At 42.0% G+C, this 16417-nt stretch overlaps 1 protein-coding gene across 5 annotated transcripts in view; it reads left to right on the forward strand.

Annotated features, from left to right (window-relative positions):
* TAFA1 (TAFA chemokine like family member 1) overlaps window positions 1–16417 on the forward strand; it is a 221825-nt gene that overhangs the window by 122746 nt on the left and 82662 nt on the right. The gene's annotated exons all lie outside the window — the stretch shown is intronic.

The following is a 16417-nucleotide window of genomic DNA, read 5'->3' on the forward strand; positions in this document are numbered from 1 at the left end:
GGCTATGGAGAGCTCAGAGCAAGGGGTAGGAAAATGTTCAGCACAGCCCTATCAGTTGTAGCATCCCACCCTGCTTTTCCCCAGGGATCCCCATGCTTCTGTCAAGTGTTGTCTTTACAACCAATTTTCTTAAACCAAAAAGCTGGCTCAGTACACGTGAAGTCTGCACAGTAGTTATGCCAGCACAAGTTGTATCAGCTGCTGGCAGCCCATAATTACATAGCTGCACACTGTTAAATGTTCTTTTTCACAACACAAGTGGCATTGTCCTATTTAGACTGTAAAGGTACTTAGAGCAGGTACTTTCTGATGTGAACTCATCCTTGAGTGGGAACTTGCTGCCATTTCCCACAGGTTTGGTATTTATGCTGCAAGTGCAAGGCAGCATAGAAAGATTGCTAGCTGGGCTTCATTATCAGCCTTTTATGCATCTGCTGCAGGTAGAAGAATTTTCCTTCCAAGTGCAGTGCTGATGCTGAAAGCACAGAGAGAGCTCATATAACTAGGGTTAGTTCAATTGCTCAGTGTCTCCTGGGAATTTTCATGCTATCACACTTGTAAATTAATTTCCTTTGGCTATTCTGTGCTCCACTTGTGTTAATTTTCTATGAACATTTCTACAATATGGTTTTATCAATTAAAATATTCATTGAATGTTTCTTTCTAGACCAAGGCATATTTGCAAGGTTGACTCTGGTACTTGCTCAAGTACTTACCCTGAAATCATTAAGTGCTCTTGCATTGTGTGTAGGAAATCCTTGGTTTTAAAAATGCCCACTAAAAACAGTGGCAGATTAGTGAGAAATATTGCTCCTGTGTTAGAAGTGTCTCAGGGCTCCAAATGCATCTGCTAACACCAGGAAATGCTGATGGTAAAGCTCTTTTCAACAGCTCCAGCACCTTCAGTGGATATACCATAAATCAGATTTTGTATCCAGTGGAATAGAAGTGAATTCCTCAAGGTGAGTTTCTTGTGAGTAGCCAAACCTGGAATTCTGATACTGCAAAGGCTCAAAAACTGGGAGTTCATTCTGCACAGTGCAGAAGGAGCAAGAGGAGAGCAGTGGTGGGACAAGGTCCTGTGGATTCTCCCCACAGGCAGCACACACAAATCCACTGGTGTTATTCTGTCACAACAACAGGACTGCTGTGAGCACATCTGGGCCTTGTGGCACAGACTGAGGGTGGATAAGAGCAAGACATGGGAATTCAGCCACCAGCTTCAGTGGAAAACAGATTGAGGTGCTGTCTTTTATGCATTTATCTGCAGTGATTAATTTTTCAGGGAGTCAGGGCAGCCAGCTGCCACTGAGCTCTCTGTTCTGGGCTCCAAGTGTTCAATAACTTCCCAGCTGGAGAAGCCTTTGTCCCCACCTCATCTCTTTTTTGGTCGTTCCCATTATCACTTGATAAATATCTCATGACCTGATGCTCTGTTTTACCCAGACCTGCACCTCAGAGACCTCCCTGCAACTTCTGCTGTCCCAAACCCAAGAATGTAATGCATCAATAAAAAAAAATAATGACTTGATGTGACATGAAGTGAGACCTGCAATACCCTTGGCATTGTGTTAGACACATTGCAAACCACCACCGACTGCAGGGTTTAATGGCCTGCTGCAGTTCTACTGAAAGACTTTACTTTTTTCATCTGAGTGGAAATTTGTCACATATTGTGGAATAATAAGTCAGCCTGATAGAAGACAGAGGGATCTGCATAATTATATGATGCCTATTACGTAATTTGCTCATTGTTTCTGCAGCTGTATCAAAACACTTTTTTGGGTACTACCTGCCCTTGGTGAAAACTCCTGGGTTTTGAATAGTGGTCAGCACATCCTGTTAGGGCAGTGGAATAACTCAGGGGTAAGAAACTACCATGCAGAAATGCAGGCAGTCAGTTTGAATGTCCCAAGTAGGAGCCTGATCTCTGATGGGCTGAACCACCCTCAAGAAATGCCAGTTTCTTTCCACCATGAGGGGAAGCTCAGGAATCATTTGGGTGCCTGAGCAAAGGGCTTAAACAATGCATCCTCTGCAAAGGGCCAGAATTATCCCTAAAACTGCACAGCTCATCTTTTCTCCAGGAGCAGACATCTGCACGTTGATAAACCTCACCTGACTTAGGTTTGTCACTGAAACCATCCCTTGATTTCAGAGATGCAGATTCCTACAAGTGCAGGGAAAGGCACAATACCACAGTTAAATTTCCAAGAATTTCCACAGAAAAATGATCACTGAGAGATTTGGATCTTTTAACTCTCAAGACAGGAAAACTGCTGCTTTTCAAAGTAACAATTCTGTTTGTCTGAGTTTGCACCTCTTGCAGTCTGTCATCAAATACAATGGGAAGGATCTCAGCCTACCCACTGCCTAGAAATTGCATCTCTTCTTTCTTGGAATAAAAATAAGTATGTTTCTTTCCATTGTAATAGTGCTGTTTAACTCTCCAGTTCATTTACAATAATATCCTCGCCTAATATTTACTGTACGTGTTCAAAATTTTTAGTTGGTCTTCATTTCCAGATAATGTTGTGTGATAATATTTTGATTTTCCAGCTGATATGTATTTCTCAGTAATGCAGCACTTGAATGCATAGCCATGGCTCTGAACTTTGAAGAGGTATCATAGGACTGGAATGAACCTGAAAGTTCTTTAAAAGCCTCTCTTATCTTAAAACACTTCATGCAAAAAATCAAGTGCAAAGCATTCCATTGATTAAAGATTATTTAGCATGTTTGAATAGCTTTACAAAAAGCCACATATCTAAAATTTAGTCACATTTCTGTAAGCCTGTGCTGGTGTTTCTGACATGATTTTTATTAATATTAAAGGGAGATTATTTTGATTTTTCCCAAGAGAAAGAGCAGGTTTTAATGTGGTGAGAGGACAAGCATTTGCTGAGATTTCTGTTGCTGTGACTCATTTACTGATCCCACTCTTTCAGTAATTAGCTTGGATGATTTCTTTTTCTGCCACTTGGCATTCCCAAAGCGTATGAGGGAAATCCTGGTGGTTTCTGTTTGCAGCAGCTGAGATGAGAAGGGTGCTGGGTCACCCCTGAGCACAGGCTTTGGCCTCGTTCCCCACCAGCAGGGTGGGTGCCTGGCCCCTCAGCCCCAGCTAAAATTAAAGTGTCAGGTCCCAGCAAATGGATTTGGACTGCTCCTGATGTGGCATCTCAGAAGGGTCACCTCTGGGGAGGGAACATTTAAAAACATATGGGAGCAAAATGCCACTTGGGAGGGTTTTGACACCTTGAGTTTCTAAATTGGCAGTTGGATATGAGGAGAGATTACTGCAGGGAGGTTTTCCCCTCCTTCCGAAAAATCCTTTGCTGCTTTTTGCAGTACAAAGCAATTTTTAAGAGCAGGGAGGGTGAAGGGAGGGAAGCATTAAAGATAAGAATTATATTAAGGGAAGTGGCCAAGTTTGGAGCCACAGCAGCATGACAAGATTGAGGTAGAAGAGCAGAGACTGATTTTTGACGTGGGATAATTTGACTTAAGACCGTGACTATCACTCCCAGTTTTACATATTGTAATGAATGCAGGCATGCAGCAAGAACAGTTTGGGAGCATCTGATATGTGAAAGCATGAATATGATATTAGGTGCTTTTAATTGCTGAGTTTTTGGTGTCTCAGGCTCTTTTAAAATAATTTCCGTTATTATTTCTTAAGAAGCTATAAGGGAGCTCCTTTGCTCTACAGAGTGTGCTGGACGTGGAAATATAGGAAGAATTGAATTGTTTCTATACTCTGTGCTAGCAAACAACTTATTTTGTACAAGAGCAGCTTTTGTAAAGCTTCTGCCTAATTAAGCCACTTCAAGCCCCCTTCTGAGCTCAGTGTACATTGGCCTAGGTTCAAGATCTGCTCAGTGCAGAGGAGGGGCACCAGGGAGCCCGTTCCAGGTCTCAGCCACACAAACCCATCTGCTCCTGCCCTGACTTCAACCACAGCATCTGAGGGAGTGGCTCCAGGCTGCCCCCAGCTCCTATGTGGCCTCATACACTCCCAGCTGCCTGGGAGCTGGGAAAATGAAAATTTCTACCCATTACACACATTGTTCTCAGCCAGGACCATATTCCATCCAGATGTGCTCTGTTAGGGGTTGCAGTGAGTGGGAAGAAACCCTTTAAATACAATCCTGCTTCACCGGTACATCTGTCTCCTCTCAGCAATATCTGCTAGTCCCCAACAGCCTAATTGATGTGACTGGGTACTGCTGTCCCCAGACTTCATTACAATTAAGTAGTTACAAATTGTATGAAAATTTAGTCAGAATACTGAAAAAGTTTCCTTAGGATATTCTAAAGGAATCTTTTTCATATGGAGCAGAGGGGGGAAAAAGTGGTAGCTCCACTTAATTCAAATGGAGATCCTTGATGTGCTGATATTCTTGGAAGATTTCTGTCAAAAGCTTAAGTTCAGCTGTAAATATTTCTGTCAAAAAATACTTGAGCTGCAGTGTTGAGGAGACAAATACTGATCTTGGGATTTTGGGAAGATGCATTTATTGAACAAATGCTTATAAAAATTAGCCACAGGGCTGTTCTAAATAAAGTTGATATCTGCAAATTCCACATTAATTTAAAAAAAAAAGAGAGAATTTGTTGTCCTTACTTCAGTGAAATGAAGTGGGTAATAGGATGCCCCTTTGCAGCTCATTTGCTGACATTTGAGACACTTAAACTCACCTGTGAAGGATTCTGGCCAAAAGAAGGGTTGCACTTGAGCAGCTCTGGAAGCAGGGCTGGTGATTTGAAATTTTAAAATTATGGGAAGAAAATCTTCTTGCTGGAAGAGTCAAGGACAAACCTGGAGTTAAAGGGAATTGAATCAGGAATCTTTTGTAAATTATACTCCCAGGCTCCTTAAGAAGAAAGTTTCACAGATGTAAGGAGGAATAAGTCCTTGATCTTGATGTCCACCATTCCTGAGATAGTTGGTGAGTACTTTTATTGTGACTGTGTTTGTGTTTTTATGACTTGTGAGGAGCTTCAGATCTTTGATCTGGTTTAACAAAATGTAATCATAGCAGAACACTTGAGGAAGGTGCAGGAGGCCACTGGGGAGCTCTGTCAGCCGTGGTGGCTCTGCTCGAGAGGGTCCCAGCACAGGCTGCACAAAGAGCAGCTTTGGGAGCAGGGAAACCTCCAAACAAACATCTCTTTCATCTCCAGAAATCTGCTTTCGGATAGCGCTCCCAGGTCTCTTGATAGAATTCCCCAGCATACTCACAAGAAACATCCAGGTTTCTGATGGAGATTATTCTATCTCTAAACACTGACAGATTATCCTTGCCAGAGACATCTCACACCTGAGCATGGGAAAAAAAGCACACATCAAAATGGTCTTTGTCTCCCTTTTATTTTGTCTTTTTTTTTTTTTTTTAATAATCTTAAATAAAATAAATGAAGGGTACTTCCTGTAAAATAAATCATTAGGAAAATAAGCTTTCAGTGCTACAGGACTTAGTTCTCTACCATGGATATTCATAGAATGATATTCAGCTCTAAAACACAAATATTAATGAAAAAGAGGATATTAATAAAAGCAGCCTTTTCATATTTAGGTTGTCTTTTGTTGTTTTGGGGTTTTTTTTCCCTTCAAGTTGCAGAGTTATTGCTTTGCAAAAGCCATTAAAAAGCTCCTGTAACTGCACTCTCTGTTGGAGAAGGATGTCATGTCTAAAAATGTTGTCACCTTCAAAATACTGTGAAAGTCAGGGCCAAGTTATTTTAATCAGGCAGTGCTGGAAGTTGTGGGTAGAATCATAATGGGAAAAGCAACGTTTACCTTTATATGGCCAATGCAGTAATCCTGCCTTCTCTGGGGAGTCACTCAGAATTATGTGGATGGTGAGATTAGTGTATTACTGAAGCATTTGACAGCAACAACAGCTACTGTGTTGGCTCTCTAATGCATTAATAATACTTAACATTTCCTAGTTGTAAAGCCCCCTTTTTTTACAAGTTTCTTGTGCCTCTGCCTTCCTCACAGCAGCCAGCTCCAGCTGGCTTGAGACACGGAGGGATAGGAAGGTTTTCTTAGGAAAGTGATTGATTGAGGTGAGGTTGGGGCTCCTGTGGGAAGCAAAGGAGGCTGCCAGGTTTGTGCTTTGGAAAATGCCACTGAACAAGTGTGATTTTTTTATAAAAAAAGAGACCTTCTTGTTTGGGAGAGATGTGACACTGTGCAGTCAGAACCTGATGGTGATTCTCAGATGAAAGGTTAATAAGAGAGTTATTTTGTGCCAACATAAAATTCAGCTTGCACTGATGGCTTCTCCATTAGGAAAGCTCTCTTTTTTTTCCTGCAGGAGAAATCACAATAGGTAGGAGCTGGAATAAAGGAGATTTCTCACTCATTCTCCTCTAACTAACCCCAGGCCTCCCAATTTACACCTTGTGCTGCTTTCTCTCATTTGCTGCCCCCACCAGCTCTGATGCCATTTATTAAACTCCTTCCCATTGGGACTTTTCAGAGGCTTTGCTGGCAGAGTTACATCTCACTCATGGAAGTTCTGCTCCGGATTCCCTTCACTTATGTATGCACAAAAGCTTATTTTCAAGAGCAGCCCAGGCCTGAGCAGGAGGTTCTGTGCCATGGGCAGGATTGCTGGCAGGCTCAGGCCAGCACAGCAGAATGCACAGCTCACCCAGGGCCTGGCTGTTGCAGGGAGAGCTCTGCTCAGGCTGGGTTTGTTTGCAGGGTTCCATTAACAGCATTCCCCATCCTGAGCCTTGTTTTGTCACAGAGCCCCAAAGAGCATCCCGTGCCCACCCAGCCTTGGTCATCAGCCTGGCTACCCTGGCCCCTGCCTCCCAAGCCAAGGCTGCCAGTCTCCCTCCCTCCTGTTACCAGGCAGCTGAGCATCCCTTCAGAGTGCTCTAAAATGGCTTTTTGGGAGAATTGGAGTTTCCCTATTCTGCCTGGCTGCTCTGCTAACAAGGCTCAGCTGCCTTCTCCGGGCCTTGACAGGCTGGAGAAGGATTTGCAGGGCTTGGCTGAGTTCACAGCTTTGGAACAGCTGCCAGTAGTACCTGAGGGCTTCTGTCAGTGGCTTCATCTCTCCTGTGAGAGCCTTCCTGTGCATGTCCAAAATAAGCACTTTTCTCATTGAAAAAGAGATGAGTGAATGCTCCCTCACCATCCCTAGAACAACCTCTTCCCCTTTCCTTGACTTCTCACAAAACTACCCAAGAAGCAGTGTGTGGCAAGGAAAATAATGGACCTGTATGTGGTATTTTACTGCTATTTTCTAACTGTGTATACTATGTCAGATATATTGAAAGCAGTGGGATTTATAACACTATTACGGTTCTGGTAGTTGGCCCTATCTCTGGCTAATCTTGTTGGGTTTTTTTTCTGAGCTCCCCTGTCCTTTGTTGCACTCTGATTTGATTTTTTTTTCTTTTTTTTTTTTTTTTTTTTTTTTTTTTTTTGGTAATCTAGTGATATCTATCTCTAGGAGGCAATGTTCTGTCACAATTAGAATTATTAGATGGCATTATTTATAAAATGAGGCCAAAGTGACTAGGTAGTTTTTTCCTTTTTTTTTTTTTTTTTTTTTTTGTAGTTACAGACTCATTAGAGCAGCCTCATCCACTTGTAGCAGGCAGGCCAGAGCACACCTTATTAGTGTTTAGTAGGAGAAAATCCTGGCATGAGGCAGCAAAGGTTAGTTACAGATGTATTTTGTGATAGATCTAAAGCTCTCTATTTTAACACTTGCTCTAAAGTAAAGCTGCTGAACCATGGCTCTGTATTACAGTACATTAAAATGCAATGGTAATTACCCTCATTATGAAAACATCTCCTCATATCTCTTGAAATCCTTGCTTAGAAATGTATTAAGGGGGAGCACACCACTCATGCAGTCCACAGAATGTGGGGGGTGAAGGGTAGGAGTGCAAAAGTACATTTATGGACAGCAGAGGTGGTGAAGAGATGTCCCTCCCTGACTAAATTCCACTGCAAAATGCCCTCTCCGAAAAGGTCTAATTCAGCATTCACCAGCCAGAAGTTTCCTGTGTCCTCCCTGGATTCAGCACTTGGAGAGTCCCAGTGGTCCCCTTTGCCTTATCCAGGCCTGGCATAGGAGTGCCAATTAAAGGGCTTTTGTGCAGGTGTGTGCTTACCTGGAGCTCCCTCACACACGCTCCCTTCTGGGGCTCCTGAGGTGACAAAGTGAAAGGTGCTTTAGCTGGCAACAGGGCTCATTAAAAGTCAGGTTTGTGTTTCCAACCTGGCCATGCACACAGGGGAAAAACAGTTCTTGTGCCTAGTGTGTAACCCACAGGATTTGGTTTGAAGAGCTGTAGTAGCCTGGAGACAAAAGAGGGAAGCCTTAATTAGAAATAAAACAAGCAGGTTTGCAGCCACGCCGTACTTGGTGGGATACAAGAAGGCCTTGCTGCAAAGAAATTCCTCGATCTACTGAGTTTCCATCTCTGCCGCCTCCTAGAAAAGCTGTTCTGTTGGGTGAGAGAACAAAAATAGGATATATCTCCCCATCCCAAGCAGTGGTAGCGTGTTCTGCAGTGTGCTTCTTAGCAGGGAACAGCAGTTTGATAAGGATCAACATCTGATCCTTACAGTGCTTGGGAAAACTTTGCTGACATTTCTGTGCCTTGCAGTTTGCTGCTCATTCCAGGAGCCTCCAGGAGCTGTATGAGCTGAAAACCAGTCAGCTGGGTAATTGTGGTAATTAAAAGAGATGTAAACTTTCAAAGTAGCTGACACTTAGTCATTACACCAAGCTGTCATGCTTGACTGAGCTAACGTTAATTCCGATATCCCATTATATCTTGCTGATATCAGTTTAAAAGATAGCTGCTGTGTTTCTTCAGCAACTTGCAGCTACAGTCATAAAAGTATTGATTGCAGTGGGCTTTGACAGATGTGAGATGTATTTAAGAGAAATTGTGCCATAGATATTCTTTTACCTCAACTGCTCAGTGCTGTATGGATTCCAGATGCATCCTTCTGGATTTCACTGGTGAAGTCCTGTGGAATCTGCCTGAGAGGTGCAAGAGTGAAGGAACACCTTCTCCTGGGCTGTATTTTTAGTTTTCTCTAGCATAGATCTCTTTGATTTTTGTACGTGAACTACAAAGCTGCTGGTGAATGAGAGAAAAAGCAGGTTTTAGCCAACTTAGCCATTTTCTTTGAGTCTTCCCCACATGCTAAGGTACAGACCTCAGCCGAAGTGAAGTCTTCTAATTGACTTCAGCAAGCTTTGATGGAGGGGCTGAGCACTGAAATTTTCCATTCCCTGGGAATTATCTACATATTTAACAGTTACTTTATCTTGTCTTCTTGCTGGCATCCCACTGATTTCCCAGCAGTGAATTATTATTTTTAATGCCTTGTTAGATTTCTATAGATACAGAATTCCCAGCCAGTGGAAGCTGCTGGGAGCCGTGTAGGAGCTGTGGAGAAGTTCTCAGTTACAGGATATAAACTCCATGAAAGTGGCAGGTGGGGTGCTCACAGCAGCCTTGGTTCTTACAAGTGGCTGGAAAACATGAAGTTTCCATGTTCAACCCCTAAAGGATTTTTTCTTTCTTATCATAAATATTCCACCTTTCTTTGTCTTGTAAATGAAAATAAGTTATATTAGGCAATAAATTACATTTCTTCTCTTCTATATGCAGTTTTGAACTAGCATGTGCCCATGCTGAGGCATGAAGAAAATACTGTCAGTTGTCCTGGGATAAGGAAATGGAAGAAAATAGTTCTCGTCCTTTAAAAAAAAAAAATCACTAAAAATCCAGCAAATTAAAAACTCAATAAGCCTAATTACTGGCATCTCTTAAAATCATGTGCTACCTTACAGCACGGCAGGAAAAAGAAATCAGGAGCAATCCCCCAAACTTGCATGAGAAGTGGGAATAGTGAAATGAAATAGTAGAATATTATCCATAGTTTATTTCTCTAGTTTTGGCCAAAAGAACTGTGACTCTGTGGGCTTTTATGGAGACAGGCGTGCTGGCCTTATGAAAAAAAAAAAAAACCAACAACTTATTTTTCAACTCTATCTAAAAGATTCCAAAGCTGTCATCAGATCAATGTATGCCTTAGAGTGGAGCTTGCAAAAATCATTCCTCAGCTAATATTTTCAAGGACAAGATGTAGTTTGATTTGGCTCTTCCAGGAGATATTTCTGATTGCCTTGGAAAGCACTATTTTAAAATGGGGGTGAGGGAGGTTGGTGCAGAGTTTTATTTTTAAAGCATTTCAAATCACAACATCAATCAGCCATGAGGATAGAGATTCTCCTTCTTTCCGTAGAAAATTCATCTTGGATCTTCTATTTTATGCCTAATTGGGAGTTGTTTTAATGAGGTCATGAAAATCAGCCTGACTTCCAGAATGGTCCAGAAGTTGGTTTTGTTTGGGTTAGTGCTTCTGTTTGTTGGTTTCTAACACTGCAGTATAGAGGAATTTTGGACCATTTTTTGCCAACATTTGCATTTGATTCATATGTAATAGACCCTTAATGCTGTGTAAATGGATAAACCAACAAATCTTATCAAAAAATGCATGGAAACAGGCTGGAGACAGCAACCCCACACTCAGTGTTCCTGTACTGAGGCATTATGAATACCAACAATTTACATTTTTTTTTCCTTTCCCCAAAGCTGACTGACAGAGAAATGAAAATGGTAAATAAACGTTCATGCTAGTTTATTTAAAGAGGTGCAGAGGCTTTTTCTGTGTATTCCACAAGTTATTTAATAAGATTTGTGCACAAGGCTCCTACACAGTGCTTACCCCCCAATGGGCAAATATACACATTACATGGCCACTTCTAAATGCAGGAGCCTGAGAGGCCCAGTGCCTTTTTATTCAGTCAGCAGTGCCATTATAACTATGGAAGGAAGGGATCTCACATTTTGAAAATTCAAAGTCTCTCTCTCACCCCTACCACAGCAGCAGTAGCTCCCATGAATCACATGTGAATAATTACTGATGGAGGAGTAAAACTGCTTTTAAACCCCTCAGGAAACTGATTACAGGTATGATTTTGCTCAGGAGACTTCACAAACATCATTAAAGGAACAGACAGACATTGCAGAGCAGAGTCGTCTTTCTTTTAGCCTGCTTGGAGATGTGGTCAGAAGGCAAATTCAGGTGTACTCATAGTTAATTTCATTAATTTAATAAAGTATGAAAAGGCTCTCAGTTGCCCCATGATTGCTTCAGAAAGGGAAGAGATTTTGGGAATTTAAAGTGTTTTACAGTATAAGCTTGTGGGTGAAACTAAGCCAGGGACAGGTTTTGAACACACCATAAATGGCTGCTGATAGTGGGAGAGCTGTTCTTGGGGCAGATGTACCCATTTTTATTTCTAGATTTATTACCCAGAGCACTTCTGCTTGTCCCTTCTTTGGTTTGCTCTTCTAGCTGCTAATTTTAGGGTGGTTTTTTTGGTGTTTGCTTTTGGGGGTTTTTTTGGAGTTTTTCCCCCATTAATGGGAGGAGGCCATTTTTCTCCAGTTGTTCCTTCTCAAAAGATGAAATGGAAAACGTCTCTTAACTGCAGTGTCTGAAAGCTACTCCCAGTGTGCAGAGCTGAACACCAGCACAGGGAATCAGAATGAGTAGGTCCTTACAGCAATCCTGTTAATCAGTTGAGATATTGGTCGACTGTTTTATAGGGACTGGGAAAGCCAGATTTCAGAGCTGTCCATGTGAAATGCAAAAAAATAAAGGAAAGAGTGGGAGAAAATTTCTTTCTTTTCTCTTTACGCAATTACCCTGAGCACTTCTGCTTGTCCGTTTGGTTTGCTCTTCTAGCTGCTAATTTTAGGGTGGTTTTTTTGGTGTTTGCTTTTGGGGGTTTTTTTGGAGTTTTTCCCCCATTAATGGGAGGAGGCCATTTTTCTCCAGTTGTTCCTTCTCAAAAGATGAAATGGAAAACGTCTCTTAACTGCAGTGTCTGAAAGCTACTCCCAGTGTGCAGAGCTGAACACCAGCACAGGGAATCAGAATGAGTAGGTCCTTACAGCAATCCTGTTAATCAGTTGAGATATTGGTCGACTGTTTTATAGGGACTGGGAAAGCCAGATTTCAGAGCTGTCCATGTGAAATGCAAAAAAATAAAGGAAAGAGTGGGAGAAAATTTCTTTCTTTTCTCTTTACGCATGTCAGTATAAAGCCTATAAGTCAACACTGATTTTTCCATCTCTACTCTGAAGTGGATTTTGTCTGGATTTTGGTAAGATGTGGAATTTCCTAGTTGCTTAGTGGTGTAAATTAGCATGGAACATGTGTCTGTGAGAAAATGAAGCACATGTTTCTAATGGCTCCATTTCCTATAGATACTTGGAATTGTGTTTATTTCACTTAGTAAAACTTTGAAATGTGTTTTATTCTGGTAAAGTTGTGTATCAGGCACGTCCATGGAAATGAGCTGCTTTCACCTCCAATTCTGATTTTGTCAAATTGCATCAAGATGTGGTTTCCTGAGTCCCTGGAGTTGTGTTTTTGTTCCTCTGTCAGCAGGCATGTCCCAGGCATGAGCTCACAGTAGTGTCCATCCTACTGTTGTACTGGTTAAAGAAAAAATTAACCTGGCATCCAACTCAAAGGTGTCAAAGATACCCAATGGAAGAAAATGTGCCACTTGGCAAGACATGTATTTTACAGTCATTTTTCCAAGTGCATCTTCAGCTTACTGGTTTAAAGGATATTTATCCTCCAGATCATGGTGCTTCATCATTTACAGAAAGGAGAAAAACAGGCTTATAAAACTGGGTAGTTTGAACAACAATACAGTCAACTCTAAAAAACACAGCCTAAAGACATGGAAATCTTTCATGTGGTGTGCCAGGCAGTGATCCTGGGCTGATGGTTGTAATTGTTTATCACTCTTCAGCGTGATCGATGCCGGCGTTAACCACAGCGCTCCCTTTCAATGCCATTGATTGGAGCTGCTCCCACTGACAGTCCCTCGTGTACACCACAGCTCTAGCTACATATTAACATGACTTCTGAATGGCTGGGGAGATTTAGGCTCAAAGGATGCTGTTCTTCACTGATTTACAGCCCTTGCAGTGCTCCTGAGGCTACGTGGAATGTAAATCAATGGAGAAGCTGGTCTAGGTGATGAACTATTCCATTACAGAGGAACATTTCCATTTTGGTGTATTTACAGTAAAATGCACTTAGATCCTCAGCTGTTACCTCTAAAGCAAAGTAGGGGTGCAGCACTGGGGGGAAAAAAAAAAATCCCTATTTTTTCTTTGAACACACTCCCTTAGAGTCATTACTTGCCTTTCTCCTAGTGACTGAGTCAGCACAAAAGCTCAAACCTTAGAAAAGCAGTTCTGGCAAATTCCTTGCAGTTGACACGAGTTCACTGTGTGTAGCTTTGGTGGATATGCTGCATTTTGGGAATTTAAAGTGTTTTACAGTATAAGCTTGTGGGTGAAACTAAGCCAGGGACAGGTTTTGAACACACCATAAATGGCTGCTGATAGTGGGAGAGCTGTTCTTGGGGCAGATGTACCCATTTTTATTTCTAGATTATTACCCTGAGCACTTCTGCTTGTCCGTTTGGTTTGCTCTTCTAGCTGCTAATTTTAGGTTGGGTTTTTTTTGGTGTTTGCTTTTGGGGTTTTTTTTTGGAGTTTTTTCCCCCATTAATGGGAGGAGGCCATTTTTCTCCAGTTGTTCCTTCTCAAAAGATGAAATGGAAAACGTCTCTTAACTGCAGTGTCTGAAAGCTACTCCCAGTGTGCAGAGCTGAACACCAGCACAGGGAATCAGAATGAGTAGGTCCTTACAGCAATCCTGTTAATCAGTTGAGATATTGGTGGACTGTTTTATAGGGACTGGGAAAGCCAGATTTCAGAGCTATCCATGTGAAATGCAAAAAAATAAAGGAAAGAGTGGGAGAAAATTTCTTTCTCTTCTCTTTACGCATGTCAGTATAAAGCCTATAAGTCAACACTGATTTTTCCATCTCTACTCTGAAGTGGATTTTGTCTGGATTTTGGTAAGATGTGGAATTTCCTAGTTGCTTAGTGGTGTAAATTAGCATGGAACATGTGTCTGTGAGAAAATGAAGCACATGTTTCTAATGGCTCCATTTCCTATAGATACTTGGAATTGTGTTTATTTCACTTAGTAAAACTTTGAAATGTGTTTTATTCTGGTAAAGTTGTGTATCAGGCACGTCCATGGAAATGAGCTGCTTTCACCTCCAATTCTGATTTTGTCAAATTGCATCAAGATGTGGTTTCCTGAGTCCCTGGAGTTGTGTTTTTGTTCCTCTGTCAGCAGGCATGTCCCAGGCATGAGCTCACAGTAGTGTCCATCCTACTGTTGTACTGGTTAAAGAAAAAATTAACCTGGCATCCAACTCAAAGGTGTCAAAGATACCCAATGGAAGAAAATTTGCCACTTGGCAAGGCATGTTTTTTACAGTCATTTTTCCAAGTGCATCTTCAGCTTACTGGTTTAAAGGATATTTATCCTCCAGATCATGGTGCTTCATCATTTACAGAAAGGAGAAAAACAGGCTTATAAAACTGGGTAGTTTGAACAACAATACAGTCAACTCTAAAAAACACAGCCTAAAGACATGGAAATCTTTCATGTGGTGTGCCAGGCAGTGATCCTGGGCTGATGGTTGTAATTGTTTATCACTCTTCAGCGTGATCGATGCCGGCGTTAACCACAGCGCTCCCTTTCAATGCCATTGATTGGAGCTGCTCCCACTGACAGTCCCTCGTGTACACCACAGCTCTAGCTACATATTAACATGACTTCTGAATGGCTGGGGAGATTTAGGCTCAAAGGATGCTGTTCTTCACTGATTTACAGCCCTTGCAGTGCTCCTGAGGCTACGTGGAATGTAAATCAATGGAGAAGCTGGTCTAGGTGATGAACTATTCCATTACAGAGGAACATTTCCATTTTGGTGTATTTACAGTAAAATGCACTTAGATCCTCAGCTGTTACCTCTAAAGCAAAGTAGGGGTGCAGCACTGGGGGGAAAAAAAAAAATCCCTATTTTTTCTTTGAACACACTTGCTTAGAGTCATTACTTGCTTTTCTCCTAGTGACTGAGTCAGCACAAAAGCTCAAACCTTAGAAAAGCAGTTCTGGCAAATTCCTTGCAGTTGACACGAGTTCACTGTGTGTAGCTTTGGTGGATATGCTGCACTTGCTCACTTGCAGGTTATTGCCTGGGGTACATGTGCCTTAACTTGGCAGGTTATTGCCAGGGGTGAAACCCTCCTGCTCAGACTCCTGCCATCCTCCAGCAGGAATATCCTGAGACAGACCAAAAACAGTTTGCTCTGAGAAATTTCAGCCTGCACTTGGGCAAAGTGCTCTCAGCAGATCTATCCAGTGGTAGGAGCTTGCAAGCAGCTGTTTCATGGCCATGCTCAGCCTGTGACACAGGCACCAGGGCAGGAGTTTGATGGCTGAGGATGACCAGAGCTGTTTTATCTGCTCTGATCTGGGAGCAGATTCAAGCTTTGTTCCCCCCAGGATCACAAAGCAGAGTTCTATAAGCATAAAAATTGATTCTGTGATTTTTATTTTTATTTTCTTTGACAATGAGTATAAATATGATAGTATCTTCCATATCAAAAAGAAACTGCCATTATACTCTCACTCGAGTCCTCCCCATTAATCAAGCTGAAGGAATGGATGGTAATGGCTCAGTTGTTTATTGACAACCATTGGGTTTCTCCTCAGCCAATTCATGATGCTTGTCTGGATTAGTGTTGGAGTCTACCAAATAATCTATGAACACTTCAAGCTATTGACAGACCTCCTTGCAAGACTTTTAAATTGTTTCTCTGGAAGCCAGTATGGAAAAAACTGACTATCAGAATGGAGAGAACAAGTGCTCCCCTCCAGTCCTACCCAATATATTTGGGGTTTGTGCACTGGAGAAATCAAAACAATCAGAATAATGTTGTGATGTCACCAGCTGCACAACAGGTTTGTGCATGCATGGCCCTGCCAGGGCCTTGGTTTGGTAGGATGCCATTCTTCCCCGTGTGCCAACAGAGTCTTCAACTGGCCTGCAAGTTGTCACCCAAGATGTCACAGTACATCCCCTCCCTGACCTCTGGGAAGTGCAGGTCTTGCACCACATGCAGATATTTGAACTTGTATTAGGGGGAAAAGGGCTGAGATTTTGTTGCTGTTGTAACAGAACAAATATTGAGATGTACATTTGCCTGCACCATGGGTGCTGATGTAATCATGATTCCTGTTTATTGTTTGCCTTCTCAGAACTGGTCCATGCCAAAGTTACAGCCATGGTACGCAGTGGCCTAAAGCAGGAAAAAGCAGCAATCCTGCATCAAATGAGTTTTGTTTCTATTTTTCTTTTCTTTGTTTTCTCAGCTCCTCAATCACTAATCACAGGCACAG

This window comes from Passer montanus, unplaced genomic scaffold (genome assembly GCF_014805655.1).
Source record: "Passer montanus isolate IOZ18808 unplaced genomic scaffold, ASM1480565v1 scaffold9, whole genome shotgun sequence".
NCBI lineage: Eukaryota > Metazoa > Chordata > Aves > Passeriformes > Passeridae > Passer > Passer montanus.